Source organism: Gopherus flavomarginatus, chromosome 1 (assembly GCF_025201925.1).
Source record: "Gopherus flavomarginatus isolate rGopFla2 chromosome 1, rGopFla2.mat.asm, whole genome shotgun sequence".
NCBI lineage: Eukaryota > Metazoa > Chordata > Testudines > Testudinidae > Gopherus > Gopherus flavomarginatus.
In genome coordinates this window covers 125624647-125644075 of record NC_066617.1, presented here as the reverse complement: position 1 = coordinate 125644075, position 19429 = coordinate 125624647, and the positions used below count along the sequence as shown (strand labels likewise).

The following is a 19429-nucleotide window of genomic DNA, read 5'->3' as shown; positions in this document are numbered from 1 at the left end:
CACAGAGGTACCATTGTCAGTGTGTCCACGACAGAAATCAAAACTTAAGATACTGAACTCACTCTCCTTGATCTCTACAAGTTGTAAGCACTACATTTTCACTTTTCCTTGGGACTGATACAGCACGGTGAGAGTCACAGCACCAGCCATGGTGTGTATGGCCTGGGGCTGAGGGTGGGGTTGGGGAAATGAGGAATATTTGGGGATAGCTCACAGGCGTGAATGTATGTTTGCAGAGCAATGGAAGTGAATACTGGCACTATTTTCCACAGGCCACGGTGATTTTAGCTGATCTCTCACTCCTGAGGGTAATAGAGGCAGAGAGAGCACACCCGATGCCACCGCAGTCCATATGCTGCTAACCTGTGTACAGCAATGGTGCCTGCCGCAGTAATCACTGAGTGGCATGGAAAAAAAGGCAGCTGTCCCCAAAAACCTTTGGCAGAGGATTGCAGAATACCTCCAGGAAAGTTTCATGAAGTTCTCTACGGAGGATTCATAGGACATCCCAGTGCACATAAACAAACTGTTCTGAATAGCCCCCTCTGCCTAACTCAAGAGGGGAATTAAAAGCTGATAACAACTCTACCTCTCATTTGTTTCACTACCTCTTCCGGCACGAGTAAATCAACATTTGTCCTGCTGCTTTAGGGGTTCCGTCCCTGTAATTTCAAAGCCAAGTGCCTATTTATCAGAGGTTCTTTCTCCTACACCAGGCTCGCCCGTGCTCACTGCACTGCAGTGGAGTGAAAAAGATGTACTGGTTTACTGGATCCCCCAGTTATCTGTCTCCCATCCTCCTCCTTGTGGTTCATGGTGACAGCCTGTGACTTGGACTCCTCTGAAGGATCCAGGGGGCTCTTGGGGATGGAGGTGAGGTCTCCGCTGAGAACTGCATCCAGCTCTGTGGCTCCACATCAGATCTATTGTTCACCTCCCTTGCCTTCTGGTACACCTGACGCAGCTCCTTGACTTTCACATGGCACTGGTCCTGCTCCTAGCCTCTCCTCTCCACCTCCCAAGCAATCTGCTCATAGATGTCAACTTTTCCACAGCTGGATTGGAGCTGTCCATGCACAGCATTTTCTCCAAGTAGGCCCCGGAGCTTCAACACCTCCTGTGTACTGCAGACAGGAGCACGTCCGCAGCACGAAGCTGGCATGGTCAGCTGGGCAGCTGCACACAATAATGGAGAGTTGCTACTGGTGTGCTCTCCAAGCTGAGTAGTCAGGAAAAGGAATTTCAAAAATTTGCAGGGCTTTAAGGTGGAGGGGTGGCTTCCTGTCCACTGGCTCCTGGGCAGCAGAATTCACAATGACCAGAATGGTCAGGATGGTGGCGTTGTGGGTCAGCTCCTGGAGGCCAGCAACAGTCAAGGTAAGTAACGCAACCTACTTCATGGACCTTGACTCCACGCTGCTTGGGGAGGTGGTGTTATTAAGTTGGGGTTGTGGGGGAGGAAAAGTGTGTGTGTGTGTGTGTGTGTGTGTGTGTGTGAAGGGGGGGAATTAGTGGGTTTGTTGTAATAAACCATAAATCCAGTGTCTCTATTCAGTTCATGATTTTTAGTGTCTAGCAGAGTTATGAATTTAAGCTTCAGCAATCACTTCAACTCCTGAATGAACTCTCGCAGAAAAATTATAAAAGACAAAAATACTGCATCACCTGCAGGTGACTACTTATCACAAAGCGATGGCTCTCTGTATTTGACCCCTCAGTCCACATCCTCAAAGGAAGCCTGCACAACACCTCCAAAAGACAAGCCTGGGAACTTAAATTCATAACTTTGCTAGACAGTAAAAATCATGAACTGAATAGAGACACTGGATTTATGCCTTATTACAACAACCTGTAACTCACTAACCCCTGCCCCCCTCCGACGCGTGCACACACCTTTCCTCCCCCTCCCCTGCCCATGACTGGAGAGGTATTAACAGGCTACTTCATCTTGAATGACCCCTTGAAATGTGTGTTAACTACTTATGCTAAACACTATGTTCTACTTTGTATATAGCTGTGACACTCTGAATACACTTACACAGAGCTCTTCTTCAGGTCTGGGAAGCCTGAAAGCTTCTCTCTTTCACCAACAGAAATCAGTCCAATAAAAGATGTTATCTCACCCACACTGTCTCAAAAATTATTTTGCAGTTTAATGCTGAGCGGGATTCCATCTGATTGCAGATGGCATCTAACTCCTGAATGGGCACTTAGATGAAAGCTTGCCTACTTGACTTGTCAGTACATAACTGATTTCTCCTGTCTCTCCTAAATTTCTTTTGCAATTGCTTCCCCACAAAAATGTTCCTGTACACATATCGTATCTACAGGTTGTTCCGAACTGGATTCATTGGTAGTTTTCTGCAGTTACATTTCTTTTTCAACTGATGTTTATTTTTATTTCTTCTGAAGTTTTCAGTGTAAAACAAAACAGGAATAACACCTTTCTAAAATTACTACTATCCCACCATCTTCCAATGTGACATTAACAGGAGACAATATTCTCCAGAGCTATGGAACATACACTGCACTAAATTACATTGCAGTTGCTGCCTGAGCTTTGAATGGGAAGGCTCTCAGGGATCTCACTCTTTTGGTATTGACTGCATTTACTATTTTAAAATATTTTTAACCCAGACATTGAAGTTCCAGCCTAGCAGTCCTTCATGCTAATCCTAGCCTGAGTAACTGTTCTTAAGGGAAAGCATTCAAAATATTGTAACAGTGCATCAACTTTGACCTTTTTCACTTCAAACATAAGACTTCACTTAAAGGAGAAAAAAAATAGATTCCGGAGGGAATCACTGAACTACGACCTGCTTAAAATTAGTTTTGTTTTAGTGCCTGCGTGGTAACTCAACAGGCCAATTTTCCAAACACAAGACATTTCTGCTCCTGAAGATTCCAGTTCAAGTCCTGGTCTCTACTTACTGGGGTCAGACCAGAACACTTTGTTCCATGGCTTCACGCAATGAATTCCCAGATATGCATAGCCTTGCCAGATGTTGGCGTATATGGTCATAAGTAGAGCTGTCACCAGGCTAATTTAAAAAAAAAAAAACCAAAAAAAAAACACAGGGGCCAGTCAAATTCATAAAGAGTTTTGCTTTGCAATATGTATGTTAAACTGCAAGCATTTCCCATCAAAATTCAGCAGTTTAGAAATATTTATATGGTTTTGATAAACATTTCATTATAAGCTGGATTCTTTTTGGGGGGGGTGAGGGGAGGAGGGAAATATACACTGTTAGCAGTGCAGCAAATCATTCTCAAATAGGGTCTGCCAGAATGTACCCATCTCCCTGGGAGTAGATTTGATTTTTTTTTTTTAATCTGCCACAGGCTAAATGAGTCACCATTAACTTCACTGCTGCAAAAAGTTTCATCAAAACACTTCATTTGCTCTTCAACAGGACTTCAAGAGTGGCACCTGATATCAAAAAATCCTGTCAGTTAAGAAATAAAAAAAAATAAATCAACCCTAGGAAATCAAAAGTCCAGCATAGTTTCAGGTCAATTTATTTCCTGTGGAAAAATATCATTCCCCAGCAAAACTCAACCAAGAAAAATAAAATATCATAATTCTGAACACAATTATTATTACTAGAACCATTACTAATTATGTTACATTTACACAGCACCTTTCATTAGAGCATCTCTAAGCACTTGGCAAACAAATTTCACAACACCCCTCTAGAGTAGCAAATCTCACAACAGCCCTACTATTATCCCCATTTTACCCATAGTGGAACTGAGGCAGAGAAAGATTAAGGAACTTTTTCAAGATAAAGAGAGCAAGAGGTGAGACCCAGGAATTCTGACTCCTACTCTCAAGCTCTAACTGCTAGACAAACTCCTTCCTTTCAAATGCTTCCACAAAAACTGGAAACACAGAGAAAATTTTTCCTGAATTAGAGACTTTTTTTTGTTTCTATTTAAAAAGGGAGAGTATAGGGGAAGAGAAACCAGAAAAGATTCAGCCCTTAGCGAGAACTAAGTTCCTTTAAGAGCTGATCCATTTGAAGTGGCATCTATGACATTTCCATTCTTGTTTCATGGTCATGATGATAAAAAGAAAGTCATTTGCTAGTCTCCATCACCACCTACTTGAAAGTCACTAACCGGTGAACACAAAAGCATTTCTGCACAATGCTCTAACTTCTCTGAATTTGATCATCTGAGAACTAAACAGTCAACACTAAAGTGTGTTCCATGTGTTTGGGGTTTGTGTGTTTGTTTTTTTAAATGAACACAAGGGTGTTTGAATCAGGCCACTAGAACATAGATATTGAGACCTTTAGCATATTGAGACCTTTAGCATATTCAATCAATATTCTCTTAATTGTTTTACATTTTGTACCTGTGCAAACCACCACATACTGGTTCTGTGACAACAAATGACTGATTCTCTCTGCCTTTTACTCTCCCTCCCCCACTACTAATTCTACTTCAATGTGGGCTGTACCAGCTCACCAGAATCCTGGGCACATACTGACATTCTTTATTCCTAGCCCGCCCCCCTGGGCCGGTGCCATCGCATCTCCACTGCTATTTTTTGACCATATTAGCTAAATTAAAGCTAGCATAGGATGCTTACCTAAGCTGCAAATCATACAGTACCTCCAACTGTAACGCAGACATACCCTAAAGCCCCATGCAACAAACCCCTCCCCCACAAAAAAAACACAAAACCTGGCAATACAGATAGGCCTTGCATCACACCTTGAACATCATCAGTCTGACAGACCAAAGGGGAAGTAAATTCCCAAAGGAAATAGCAATATCCAGTCAGTAATCCCCTCTTGTTTAAGACAGAGTCCTGTTACCTTGAGTACTCCAGCTGATCATAACTGCCACACAATCACGCAAGGACAGAACTGGTAGGTTGGACCCCAGTCACTTAGGACTTTCTTTGCTAGAACTAGAGTTGGAAAAGCAGCAAGCAATTTTATTTGTCACCTCCAGATTAAAAACCCTATTTAGAAATAGCCAAAATGTTGCCCCCCAAAGGGCTCAACCTTGCCTTCATTAGTATAGACACATAGCAACAGGTGTATTTATTAAAAAAAAAAAAAAAGACACCCTCTACTAAAACAAGCCAATCCATTGTACATTTTTCTCCCTCCAAGGAGAGGATAAGAGAACCCACAACCTGTGGCAGATGTGTAGTCACGTTGCTTAATGCACTGCTGGAAAGCATTCAGATACTATGCTGGTGAGCCTAGAATAAATCCTATACAGAATAGAACAGGATCTTCTAGCCAAGTGCGTGGGTTTGAAAGCACATTTGGAAGCTGCTGATTCCTGAACATCCACCAAAAGCTGGGGTACAACAAGAAGCCCCCTCCCAAAGGTCATGAGCCTGCTTCACCAACAGCAGACCACCCACTCAGTCAGAGAAACTGATAGAACATCTTCCTTAATTCCCCATTTTCCTTTCCCCCCACCCATAGAGATCAGTTCTGCCTTTTTTGGTCTCAGCCACAATTAAATAGCCCTCATCTGATCCCCAAACTCTGTTGAATCCTATAAAATCTCTCCAGAAACAAGAGCTAGATTCATTAACCTGGGTGTCACTGGCACACTGGAGACACTGCAGCCCATATTGCAAGTGGCATGGGGCCACTGTGGACAGAAAAAACATCTGTAATTCTGGCCAACTGGCCACAACTTTGTTAACAATACACTTAGAGCAGAGGTGGGCAAACTACAGGCCATGGGCCACGTCCGGCCCAGCCCTTGAGCTCCCAGCCAAGGAGACTAGCCACCGTCCCCTCTCCCACTGTCCCCTCTCCCCCGCAGCCACGCTGCTGTGCGGTCAGCGCAGCTTGCACCCGCCCGCCCACCTTCCAGGCTTTCCAATAAGCCTGTCGTGCCACTCTGAGTGGCATGGTAAGGGGGCAGGGAACAGGGGTTGGGTAAGGGGCAGGAGGTCCCAGAAGCAGTCAGGGAACAGGGAGCGGTTGGATGGGGCAGAGGTTTAGGGTGGGGGGCAGTGGTCAGGAGACAGTGAGCGAGGCGGTTGAATAGGGAGTGAGATCCTGGGGGAGTCCCAAGAGGGGGCAGTCAGGGGACAAGGAGCTGGGGGGCTTGGATAGGGGGTGGGATCCCAGAGGAGAGGTTGGGGTGAGGGGTTCCAGGAGGGAGCCATCAGGGGACAAGGAGCAGGTGGGGTAGTCAGGGGGTGGAAAGTGGATGGGGGCAGGGGCTAGGCTGCTTGGGGGGTAGGGGGACACAGCCTTCCCTACCCAGCCCTCCATACAGTTTCACAACCCCAATGTGGCCCTCGGGCCAGAAAGTCTCCCCACCCCTGACTTAGAGTAACCCCCCGACAGAATAATTCCTGTGATGCAATCACTCCTGGCAACAGCAAAAAATAGGGGAGTTCCTCAGTCTTCCATCATTCTCCCTGATGGTGACTCTGGTTCAGAGCCTCTTAAATACTCTGGGGCATGGCCAATCCACTGGGCCCATTTGAGTGCTTTCATTACAAGACCTGTCGGAGCAGAGATGCAGAGAATAGTATTATGAATTACCAGCAAGCTTCATAAAACCTGAGCTGTCACTGGATTTAAACAACCTGAACTAACCAGGTTAATCGTCCCCTGGAACAATTCTGCTGCTCAGGCCTTTCAGATGTGATGGTGCAGGTGAAAAAGCCTTTCTTCACATCCTACACACCCAGGCATAAATCTGCAAACATTATTTATGCTGCAGTCAGACTCAGTTTGAGCCTTTTGCTGATTTCCTTCTTGTTTCCTCAATCTCAGGTCACCTGAATACCGTGACAACCTGTAAGGATGAATCGAGCACAAAAAATTGTTTAGGAACAAGTGAATCAATGACCAGGCTGGTCTGATGTTTGTATGAAAACAAAGGAAAGTTAATCAAATGTATTTCAGTGTCCCAAAACGTATGCCAACATGCACTAAATTGGCTTGGAAAAGGGGGTCAATGATTCAAAATCTGGCCAAAAAGGGACTTGCTGCTCTCCCCCTTTAAAAAAACAAAACCAAAAAACAAACCACAGTAAATGGAACACAGGGACTCTTTTCATGGGGCATCCTCTAAAATGTGGATCAGTTACCTGAAACTTCTACTGATCCAGGTTTAGCTGTATGCTTGCCCAATCCTTTAGCTGCCTCAGTTTTAAAACATTGTAACACAACATATTTGGAGACCACCAATACTTAAGACCAATAGATTTTACAGCCAGAAAAGACCATTCTGATCCTTCAGTCAGATCTCCTCCACAAAACAGGCCACAGAAGCTTGCTCAGTAATTTCTGTATCAAGTCCATAACTTTTGTTTGACTTAGGGTGACCAGATATCCTGATATTATTGGGACCATCCTGATATTAGGGGTTTTGCCTTAGATACACAATTATACTCTGCCATTCCCTTCTCCCCCACTCCCCAAAAAAGTGTCCCGATTTTTCACACTTGCTATCTGGTCACCCTAGTTTGACCTATAGCGTAAATCAATACATACTTAGGGATCTCTATATGCTTAATTGCATGCTTGAATAAGCACTGAGAGAGCTGCACTTTTGAATAATGACCTTTTTTTTTTTTTTTTTTTTAGTCCAATCCTCCAGCCCTCTCTCAGACAAACTGAGCGCTGGAGCAGGCGATGTGGTATTAAATGTGAAGTGTTGTTATGCATTGCATTTTGGTTTTTTACTGTTATTTTTGCAATTTTATCAATTGTTTATTTACGTTATTATTTTACAAAATTATGCATTTTGATTATATAATTTAAAAAAATTAAATTAATGCTTAAATTCCATAACATAAGATTTTAAAAAGGCTCCACTTCAGCAAAGTACTTCACCAACTTTAAACACTGGCTTTATCTGGACTGAAGTGCTTAAAGTTAGGCATATTCACAAGTACATTGGGGCTAAAATCCCTGAACAGACAAAAATACATCCAAACCCTGTGCTCTGCTTCTGGAAACTTTATTCCCTCTTTACACAAGTCAAAACTTGACAAGAGCTCACTGTCAGATTATGCAGGAAATCTGCAAGTTTCACCAAGGTGTGATCTTCTACTTTTTCACACATTATTGTATCATGCCGTGCCAGAACACTAATGTATGCACAGTTCTAAAATAACTCATTTTATTACAGCACAACACTGAAAACCATACTAAAAACCCAATCAGCAGAGCTCTAGAGATTTGTTCCCCCGTCACCTGAAAATAGATAAAGAGTCACAATTGCCTTTCTTACCAAGAAGTGGGATGGGGAGGGAAACCAGATGCCACAGACTCATCATTCCAAATCTTTTTAATGGAACTCTGTTGGTGTCAAATTGGTCTTTGGTCACAGTGTGATGGGACAACGGGATTTAGTAAAATGTAATCAATTTGTAAACTAGAAATATATTTGTTCTTCTCTCAAATTTGAAACCAACACTTTTTTTTTTTTTTTTTTGCTGGCCTACTTTCTTTTAAGTTGCTTTTTAATTATTTATTAAAATGCAATAATGCATTACTTTGCTGTGCAAATGTTGAGAAGGAGATATGTTATCTTCGCTTGAAAGAGATACTATGTGGTTATACAGGGGTTTATTTAAAGATATTTTGCAGGTAATACTTGTGTGTGTGTGTGTGTGTGTGTGTGTGTGTGTGTGTGTGTGTGTGTGTGTGTGTGTGTGTGTGTGTGTGTGTGTGTGTGTGTGTGAGAGAGAGAGAGAGAGAGACCACTTGATTGAATGAAAGAAAACAAACACATGTATAGCTCTATAGAAGAGCAACACATAGTCAGCTGGACCAAAATAATAGCTCTCTCGGTCTCTCACTCTCTCGATACATATAAAGTATAACAATAAAACGCATCAGAAAACAGTTTAAGGGGATGAACTAAAGCCCACTGAACTCAATAAAAAGGATACCCTGGGTCTTGAACTGTAACCAGAGGGTGGAATCCTGGTTCCACGGTAATCAAAGAAGCCAATAGCAAAACTACCATTGATTTCACCCAGAGGCTGGGATTTTCAAAGCAGCTATGAGAGTTACTCTCTCAAATCCCACTGAATTCCAACAGTCATTGGGTGTCTAAATCCCTCAGGTGCCTTTGAAAATCTCAGGCAGAGTTGAGCTGTGATCCATATCATAGACAAATTGAGTGTTCAACTTTTACAGGCTCTGATCATGCACTCGCTGAAATTAAAAGCAAAGCACTTGTTGACTTTAATGGGTTCAAAACTAGGCCCCTAATGCCAGTCTTGCAGCCAATGGACATTTTGGGTGTTTCATGACTGTGTGCTCATAATATAGACAGAGTATTGGCCTAAGGAAAAAATGACCAGCAAGTACTACTAAATGAACACTGACATTTAAACATTATATAAAGCAAATTGGTTTCCCTAAAAGTTTTTATTTTTTTTAATTTGTGTGTAGTGGGGGAGGGGGCATTTCACTCTGTTTTCTTGGTTATATTGCAATCTCTTCTAACGCCAACTATGTAATACTGCCTCAATGTTATTCCTCTGAGCCCAATTCAACACAAATTCCACATGGCTTCTGCAACCACTGCAGCCTCCCACTCACGCCATCTTTCAGAGCTCATGCATCACAGATTATCACATCAGAAAGTTTCACTGAATCTACCGTTCCTATTATTTCACCACAGCTTTAAAAACTTGGAAGTCAAATGTTCAAAAATGCAGAAGTGACTTAGGAGCCTGAGTCTCCTTTTCCAAAAGTGTGTCAGCACGAAGCACTTGGGGCCCTGAAAGTCAACATGATGAAGTGCTTATGTCTCTTTTGAAAATTTTACCTCTAGGCCGTAATTCAGCAAAGTGCTTAAGCAAATAGCTTAACTTTTGGCATGTGCTTACATGTTTTGCTGAACTGAGAGGCTTAAGCACATGCTTAAAGTTAAGCACACATTAAATGCTTCACCTAATTAGGGCCTTAGACCAGTTTTTGCACAACTCATGCTATATTCTGGATCAATTTATGGTGGGAGCAAAAATTCAGAAGTGTTTCATATCACCTTTGTTCGGAATGAGCAAAAGGTATAAAATATTCTTATCTAAATAAGTTTATTAGGGTCCATGATTTTAAGAGTAAATATTTTTCCTCCTATGACTGGTAATAGAATAGGATTTTGAAATTAAACACAGCCAGAAGAAAAATACTACAAGGACTTTAAGACATTTCAGCCCCCTATGCAAAGGAAACTTTAAAATAAAGCCTTATTGCTAATTTTATATATATCATATGCAGAATATTCTGCATATAAGTCCTGTTGATATTAATGGCATTTTATCCAAATCTGAGCCATTTTCCTGAATACAACTTTTTTTAAGTTTAGAATTTCTCTCAATTTTCCCTTTATTTTATTTTTTTAAAAACACGTTTCCCACTTTGATACTTCCAGCTAGGAGTTGCTTTGAAAAGCTGAATTTTTGTGCTGATAGAGGGTGATCAATAGGGAGTGGTTTTGCATCAGAAGGAGCAAGATTTTTTTCCTCTGCCTCATTTAAAGCATATCATCCATCTCTACCATCTGAGGGCTTCTCTGTGACCTATGTGAAGTGAGGTGATGGCCTCATTACAGTTCCTGGTGGAAAAATAGTTCAGACCACAAAAACTACCAAACTGGTTGCCTTTTTAGCAATCTCATCAGATAATTCAAGGAAGACATTTCCGACCCAGCAAATCACTTTAGCATATGCTTAATTTTAAGCATGTAAGCAATCGTACAACCATGTGCTTAACCAGAAGCACATACTCAAGTGTTTTGCTAGATCAGGGCCCACCTGGTTAGGGAGGGCTGAACTCCTCTCTTATCCCTTGAGTTGCTCCCTGCAGATCAAATTTGAGATGAAGCAGTGCACATCACACACTGTTGCTGCATGTTTCAGGCTGATTGAGGCCTTCAGTTTCCAGAATTGTTTATCCATTGCTTTTCACAAGCACTAAATTCACATGTGTATATATATGTCCAACAAAATTTCCTCGTTTGTCATCTGACTTATGCAAGACTGAAGATGGTAGATTAATCCCTACAACTGCAGAATTTCCATCATATTATCCAAAATGTTACTCACCTAAGGCATCTCTGTTTATAGGAATGTCACAACTACCTCCACTCCAGCTCTGTCTTTGTCAGATGTCAGCAGTGAGTATGAAACTAACGTCATCAACCCAAAACTGTCAAGTTTGCACAGAGAACAAAAAAGCTCATCCTAAATTTGTAGCTATCTAATGCATAATCCATGTTTGACACCTGGAAACTTCAACTTGCTCATCTTAACAACAACAACAACAACAAATAAACTTTCTGCAGGATAGTTCACTTATACAGACCTTCCCTCCCTCGAAGGCTAGACTCTATCAATGTTCATTCCACAGAATCAGGACTATCCTGCCTCTAACTACAGTTTATAAATGGGTGACAAATATAAAACCAGCCCCAAGCTCAAACAAGCACCAGTAGCTGCCATAAAACTAGATAATGTTTTCACCTTTCTTAGCCAAAAGGCCGAGAAGCGATCTTCTCCCAGTTGTGTTTGAGTAACATATTGTATTAATGTGTTAGCTATTTCAGGGCCATTAACCATCCTTTTCTGATTCTTAAATAGTCTGCATACCAGGTTACAATTAAGCTGTAGTAGCATATATAGGTGACTTGAATTCAGGTATTTTATTAGCCTGAATTTCCCTCTATTTATTATTTGATTGGTAGGACCTGATCCTGCACTCCTTACCCAGGCAAAACTATGACTGACTTCCATATACAGAAAGTGGAGGCAAGATTTTCAAAATAACTAGCGAATGTAGGTGTCCCTCCTGAGACACTTTAAACAAGCCCGATTTTCAGGAACTGTCAAGCATCTGCCCTCTGAAAATTAGGCCTCTCAGGTGTCTCCCACTGGGCACCAAAATCACTAGTCCCTTTTGCAAATCTTGGCCGTTATATTTAGGGCTGTATGGATACATGAAGATATTGGCCTCAGCATCAGGATTTTAGACTGAAGTTAGCGAGAATTTTGCCTGAACAAAACACTCAGAATCAAACAAACTATCATCCTTCAAGTCTTAAAGAACAGATTACACCTGAAGAAATTTAGATCCCAGTAGTAACCTGGTACTTTTGAAATTGTTTAAGGAAAAGTCTTGTTTGGGGGGAATGGGGAAGAGGAGAAAGAAATGGGATAAACAGTTGGTTTAGACACATTACATACAAGATATCTTCCCCCCAAATAAACAGAAATCAGAATATGTCTTAAAATCACCTTGAAACTGCCTGATTTACAATGGTTTTTAATGATCCCTGAGTTTTTCTGTATAAATCTGCTTCAAGAAGCTTGGCTTCCTGCTAAGAAGCAAGTTGCTGTTTCATTAAAAATTGTATCCCCCACTAAGAGAAACAATATCTCCATTCACTGATAGGGGATACTAAAACAGCGACAGGTATTGCTTTAAAAAAAAAAACTAGTTAACTTTTTAACCCATACATTCTTACTGAGTAAACATTTATTTAACTAGCTAACATATTATAACTATTTCCTGCAGGTTTTGTTTATATCAAAACTAAAGCATAACACAGGACTACCATAAACTGAAAACATTCAGATATTTGCATCAATTAGCCGCTTGTCCGAAAATGGGTGAGATCTTACATCAGTTTAAAAGGCTGCCTCCATAAACCCTATTCAAAGTTGCACTAGTTTAATTTAAAGATGTGATTTTAATCCAATTTAAATGAACAGTTGCTAAACATAGTGTGGATACTCAATCAATTTAAACCTGCCATATCTATTTATCTTTGTGCAGTGAGGAATCACTTTAAGCTACATAGATATACCAGATGCAGATCAGATTAAGAGTGCCCAAACTGTGTATTACCAGTGGTTTAACTACATCTGTTTTTAAACACATTTAAAATTAAACTGGTGCAACTTCGAATATAGTCAAGGCCCCAGTTACTTCTGCTCATGACCCAATAATGTAAGTATCTCCCTAATGAAATGACTAGCTGCACATTCTTTGTTTTAAAAGTTACCCCTTAACCTAGGCCTGATCCTGCAAAATGCTGAGTGGCTCTTGGGAGGTACTGAACACTCTCAAATTCCCAAAGGGGCACTCAGTCACCAACAGGTTTGGGAACTATGGCGCCGAACTTCCTGCATCTTAGAACAAACCAATATAGGACATAATTTCCTCAGGATTTTGGCAACAATCATGCCAAGGATAAAAAGACCCTAATAGCAATGTATGATTTTGCACTATATATGATTCTGTAGTTCTGTGAGGTTTTGTATCAGTGGTAGGTGCTGCTTTAAAAATAAGTGTTGACCTATATTTTTCAGACAGTTTATTTCCTTGAAATATACATGGTTACCCTGGTCCTTAAAGTCGCTGCCACCAGCTTCTCAAGGATTTCATTTAATTTAAAAGTACAACAGAGGGGTGAGGGAGGGAAGACTTTCTATTAAAGGACAATTCACTGAAGGGTCTTTTAGCTGAAAAATTGTCAGCTCTGCTGAGGGCCAGTGGATCAAATTTAATGCTAACAAAGTGCTGCTCGTTGTATGACTCATCACAGTAAGAGGTGGTGCTCAGGGCCACTCAAGTTCGATTTCTGGTGTTGTTACTGGGTTTAGGAACTGTAACCTAGGTGAGCAAAGATTTGCTAGGTATTTGATGCACCAGGCAAAATGGCATTCTTACAATCACTTGCCTCCCAAGTGGATGGAAAGCCAGCAGGAGATTAGTAATTGTCCTTCTGCCTCTGAAAATGGCCACTATTAATAGAGCCCAGTGTGGGTTACCTATGGGCCTCAGTCCATGCTTGAGATCCAAAGAAAAAATAGACAGAAAGACTGAAACAGACTGAAGATAAAGCTCTCAGAAATATTAAAGAACACCCTCCTCAGACTGTCAGGAAGCATATGTTTTCCGCAGACTGAAAAATAAAAGCATGTGTGCATTGGTAAGCAATAAGGAGAACTTGTGCAGACTTTGCATTTTACATATTGAGAAAACACCATATACACCTCTACCCCAATATAACACTGTCCTCGGGAGCCAAAAAAAAAAATCTTACTGCGTTATAGGTGAAACCGCATTATATCGAACTTGCTTTGATCCGCCGGAGTGCGCAGCCCCGCCCCCTAGAGCACTGCTTTAGCGTGTTACATCCGAATTCGTGTTATATCGGGTCGCGTTATATCAGGGTGGAGGTGTGCATACACACAAAGAGGGTAAAGGAACCAGGATACATAAAGGGCAAAGTGCTACAAGGATGACAATGACTCTTAAGTACTTCTAAGGTGTCCATCACTGAAGTAAGAAATTTAAAGGATCCAAGCTCCCTTAACAACCTGTATGTCCTCTTCCCTGGGCAGGCTCCACCATATAACTCTATACACAATGTCAATGAATGTAGATGAATAATATCCTAATTAGAGATAGTCAGACCTAATGTTTTGGTCTGGTCCTCCTCCTGAGCGCTCTCATTTCTCCCAAAATTTCCAGAGAAGTAGAGAGGGGAGGCTTGGATTCAAATCTCCCAATCCTACAATTTTAGTCCCTGAATGGATCTCAATCAGAAAGAGAGTCTTTTCTGGACAGAAATCTCTAACAGCAAGTTTTCAGCACCATTCAACCTGAAATCATCTCTGGTTCAACCTCAAAAATCAATCCCTCACCTAAACTTAATCTGGATCTGAACATTACCACACAGGACTAACTCTCAGATGAAAAGATTAAACTGAGGTATAAAAGGAGAACCTGCAGTATGTTAAACAAAACCTGCATTCTGTAAAAGGACACTTCAATAGTATAGGGCCCATCTTTTTTCAGGCAAAGCTTTCAATGCCTTCAATGGATGTATCACCTTGCCTGTTCAAAGAACACAGGATTATTTATATGCAAAATTAGGGAAAAGATACTTCACTACTAACTGGAAAAATACTATTATAATAGCAATCTACTGAGAATGGTCAAAAACATTACAGCTTACAACAGCGCCACTGCAGTGTTTTGGCAAGGTTTTATTTTTCCTAAACTTTAGAAAACTTGTTCCACTGAATGCTCTGTTTTTTGGTTCACTCTCAAAATCCAGATCACAGCAGTTTATATCATTGTAGGTAGGAGTAACAAGGCAGAAACAAAGTTCCTATATACCTACAGCATTATAATACCGTCACTAGCATCAAATCAAACTTATTGCTACTCTTTTCCTTGTTATGCAGTACACACTGGTATTTAGCTAAGCTACTTATAAACTTACTTGAAATATAATATTATTTTAGGCAGGGCCGGCTTTAGGAAGTGCGGGGCCCAATTTGAACATTTTTGGCGGGGCCCTGGCAGGGATGACTTAAAAAAAAAAAAGTGTAAAAAAAAAAAAAGCCTTTTATTTCTTTCATGTATTATTTACTTTCCATAACTATATAAATAATACAATTATATATTATGTACATTGCATCATATATGCTGTTGATTGCTTATTAATGACCGCCATTTCACATGTGTGGGTCCCTGCCACTCCCTGCGGGTGTGCACATGTGTGGGTCCCAGCTACTCCCTGCCCCCCTCATTGAAGCAGGTGTGCAGGGTTACTGCCCTGGGAACTGCAGGGCAGCAGTGGACATGAGGCTGGTTGGAGGCAGGGCAGGGGCTGACTGGAGGTAGGGTCTATCTGCAGGCAGGGCAAGGGGTGCAGGGCTGGCTGGAGACGGGGGTGTGTGGGGTGGGCTGGCTTCAGGCAGGGCCGCAGGGGGATGCAGCAGGGGTTGGCAGGGCTGGAGACAGAGGAGTGCGGAACTGGCTGGCTTCAGGCAGCGGGGTGCAGCAGGGATTGGCTGGAGACAGGGCAGGGGGTGCGGGGCTGGGTAGGATGTGTAATTGAAGAATTACTTTTTCCACAGTCCTGAATGTCAAGAAACTATCCAATGTGAACAACACATCCAACATCTTAACTATATTGCTACTAACCAGTCCAAATGAGTCTGGCAAGTAAAATAAAATAAAAAAATGCAGTAACACACATATATGTATGTATGTATATTGAACACTAGCATAGTTTCTCAATGTACAGATCTCAGAAATATCCCTTCCCATTTCAGCATTTATTAGTAAACTGTCCGAAGAATTAATTTGACTGAAAAAATGTTAAGCTACCTAAAACTCTTACCCCACCACTATAAGATCATGACACTATAAGATTTATGTTTCCCTAACAGGAACTCAAATTTATATAGGGGACATTTATATGGTTACAGTTTCCTTTCCAAAAGCATATACTCAGTTCCATCATTTACAAAACTTCATATTAGACTAAACCAACTATACGCACATGCACACACAATTGAACTGAGTTAACCTGAAATAGTGAATACATCTCTCAAATGCTAATTTGCTTACAAAAGATGATTGTGGCTTTAAAGTCTTATATTCCATATAGTAACACTCTGCCAAAACAGTTCAAGTTCAATAAAAAGCTCTGATGCAAGGCTTCCATGCATAATGGCCATGTGTTTATCAGGTTTTCATGTTCAAAAATATGAAGACATGACATATACATACTATGCATTCACAAAATGCAACAAATTCATGTCAGTCTCTCTTTAAGAGCAGAAGAGTTCTATAAGACAAACATTTGGATATTACTATATCTAAACAACACACTCACCTCTCCCCTATAGTCCCAGTTAAGTATTTGTAAACTACGTATTTTACACAATGGATCCACCTTTTAGACAAAGATTAATTTTCTACCACGGGAAAGGACTAGGGGCTATTTAAAAAAAACCAGATATTGTATTCTGATTTTTATGAGGTAGGTTTCTGGAGAGAAAATACCAACAATTTACAGAGGAACTCTGAACAAAAGACTAAGAAACATCCCTCATTTACAAGAATTTGATTTAAATCTTAGCAGTTTTTCTTCCAAATGTCTACAACTGGCATGCAATGCCATTAATTTATCTGAAGTCAAGCTTAAAGCTGAATTCTTTGAAAGACAGCAAAATACATCTTTATGAAAAACTTTTTCCTAATTTTAGGACAATTCTAACTTCAATTTCTCAAGAGTTAATAAACAAAACACACACACTTGGTATCAGACTCTCTTTAAAAACACTAGTTCACAGACGTCCTTCCTATAATCCTGCTGAATTCTATTTTTTTTTTTTTTTTTTTACTGAAATGTTGAACGCCTACAAATCTTCCGCGTGTCTATTTCACTGGCCTGCTGGTTAAAAAAAAAAAAAATGCCTGAGGTCATTCTTTGTGAGCAGAAGGGAAACAAATCACTCAGACCCAGTCTGTTTGGAGATTCCCACACTTATTACCCAAAATCCCACTGATTTCTATTGGTTCTGCCCTTGATCACACTACAGTGCTGAGACTGAATGCAGTCCCTAGGGAACAATGATCATGTTCTTCCTGATAAACAGCTCTAGTTATTCTAGGATCACAGTTGGGTTAAAATAAAGTCCCTTACATTTCTGTAAAAAGTTGGCTGAGTTCACTCCCACCTCCAGTTTTGGAGAAGGGGGAACATTAGAACAATATGCGTGCATTGACTGACAGACTATATTTTTCTTTGATGTTTTCTTTTTGGTAGGAAAGCAGCTGAAATGACTGACCAAGAGCATTTAATCCATTTTCCAGAGTCAGTCCATTTCTTAAGGAGCAATGAGGTTTGCAAACTATAAGGAACATGCTTACTGAAATATGTAACCAGTCTCTTTAGGCTGCTCTCCCACGCGAATGTGCCTTGCTCCCAGCGGATCGATACTCTGCAAACTGCAGCTAGCATAGGCAAACATTTCCAGACCCAATACGAGTTTAACTCTCCCGACCTCCTGTTGTTTGAGCCCAGTGCAAGGGGGAGTTCTCAGGGCACAAGCCCTTAAAAGCGGGGAAGCAGTTTTCACTTTACACTCACACACACAAAAAAGAAGGAGGCAATTAAAATAATGTAAAGCTTCCTGTCTGCGAAATCCTCCAGAATCCTGAGGGATGAGCAATGTTCTTGCCACTCCAGGAGAGTTCCCTTCCTTACAACCCCGCCCGGCCCCCCACCCGCATGCAATCAATGAAGGGGGATGGAAGGCGCGACAAGTTGCACTGAACTTTAGGAGGTGCGCAAGACCCTGGAAACATCCCACCAGTGTTGACGGATCGTCCTCAACACCCCACCACTTACCCCCTTCCACTGTGAGGGGGACTTCGCCCGTTTAGTTTCACACCCTCCCCAAAGGCAGTTGCCCTCTTTCTAAAGCCAAACTCGCCCGTTTCTCCTAAGCCCCAGCACCTTCGCCCCCTCCCCATTCAGCATTGAATCACATCCCTCCTCCTCGCCCCTCCAGCTGAAGCTGGGAACCAAGTGCTGAGTGGAGAGCAAGCCCCTGAGGCAAATCTCTGTTGCTCTGGACATCTGCCCCCTTCTCACTATCCGCAACAAGCCAAGTTAAAACGGCTCTGTGAGAGCACCTACCCGGTCTCTTTAATGTCTCCTCTTGGCGTGGGATGCTAAGTGATACAGGGCTGGGGGGGGGGGGAGAAGGGAGGACACCGGAGGTGGGTATAGAGTTGATCTCTTCCCTTCTCTCTCTCTCAAGGACGAGGTGAAATCCCTTTGCTGGTCATGAGGCGGCTTCAGAGACAAACAACACAATGCGAGTGCAAATAACAAAAGGAAAAGAGAGCGAGAGAGAAAGACTGGCAACAGTGGGGGAGGAGAAGCTTTCTGTGCAATCTCCAGCCACCTCAGACACCCTGGAAAACGGGAGGGGGGCGAGAAAGGGAGAGGGGAATAAGTGGCGAGTCCCTCTCTCACTTCAGCTGTCTTCTGATCTTTCCTAAACAAACCCTGACCTCTTTCCTGAAGAGTGCCCCCCTCCCCACACTCCCAGTCCAGCCAAATACAGAGAGTGGAATTCGCTTTCGTCTCTGCTGCTGCAGCTGAGTGTCTAGATTTTAAATAACACGCCGATTACTGACACCGGACAAGGATTAAAACAAATCTGCCCCCCACTTAAAGGAGCATTATAAACATGCAAACGGGGAGGGTGATTATCCCCCCCCCCCTTTTTAACTTCTTCCCAATGCAGAAATGATTGCCGATGCCTGGGAAATGATTACCTGGTCCCCTTCCAGGAGGAGAGTCCGCTCCACTCTATTTGCTAAGAATAAACATCCGAGAGTTATCGTGTGGGTGCCTGTGTGTGTGTGTCCAAAGGAACCTCTTGTAATGCATGCAACTGACAGACCGGTGCAAACGCACAACACACACACAGTCTGAAGAGACCACTGCAGCCAGCCTCTCGAGTCTCTTCTTTTAGCTTCCTCTCTTAATCCTCAAGCGCCTTGGCTGGACGGATCCCCTATTTTTAGAAGCTACTAATTTTACAAAAAGGGAAAGGAAAGTAGTTTGGGGCGTTTTTATTGTTCCC

The 19429-nt window shown here is 41.9% G+C and overlaps 1 protein-coding gene across 3 annotated transcripts in view; it reads right to left on the bottom strand.

Annotated features, from left to right (window-relative positions):
* The window catches only part of SOX5 (SRY-box transcription factor 5), an 857385-nt gene extending 838196 nt beyond the window's left edge, over positions 1-19189 (bottom strand). For 2 of the 3 annotated variants that reach the window (XM_050968460.1, XM_050968468.1), the window contains exon 1: positions 18472-18731. The gene's annotated coding sequence lies outside the window, so the exon portion shown is untranslated. Of the gene's footprint in view, positions 1-18471; positions 18732-19118 lie in introns of those variants that run through there. The other variant, XM_050968476.1, reaches the window with a different exon arrangement.
* Positions 19190-19429: the final 240 nt, after the last annotated feature.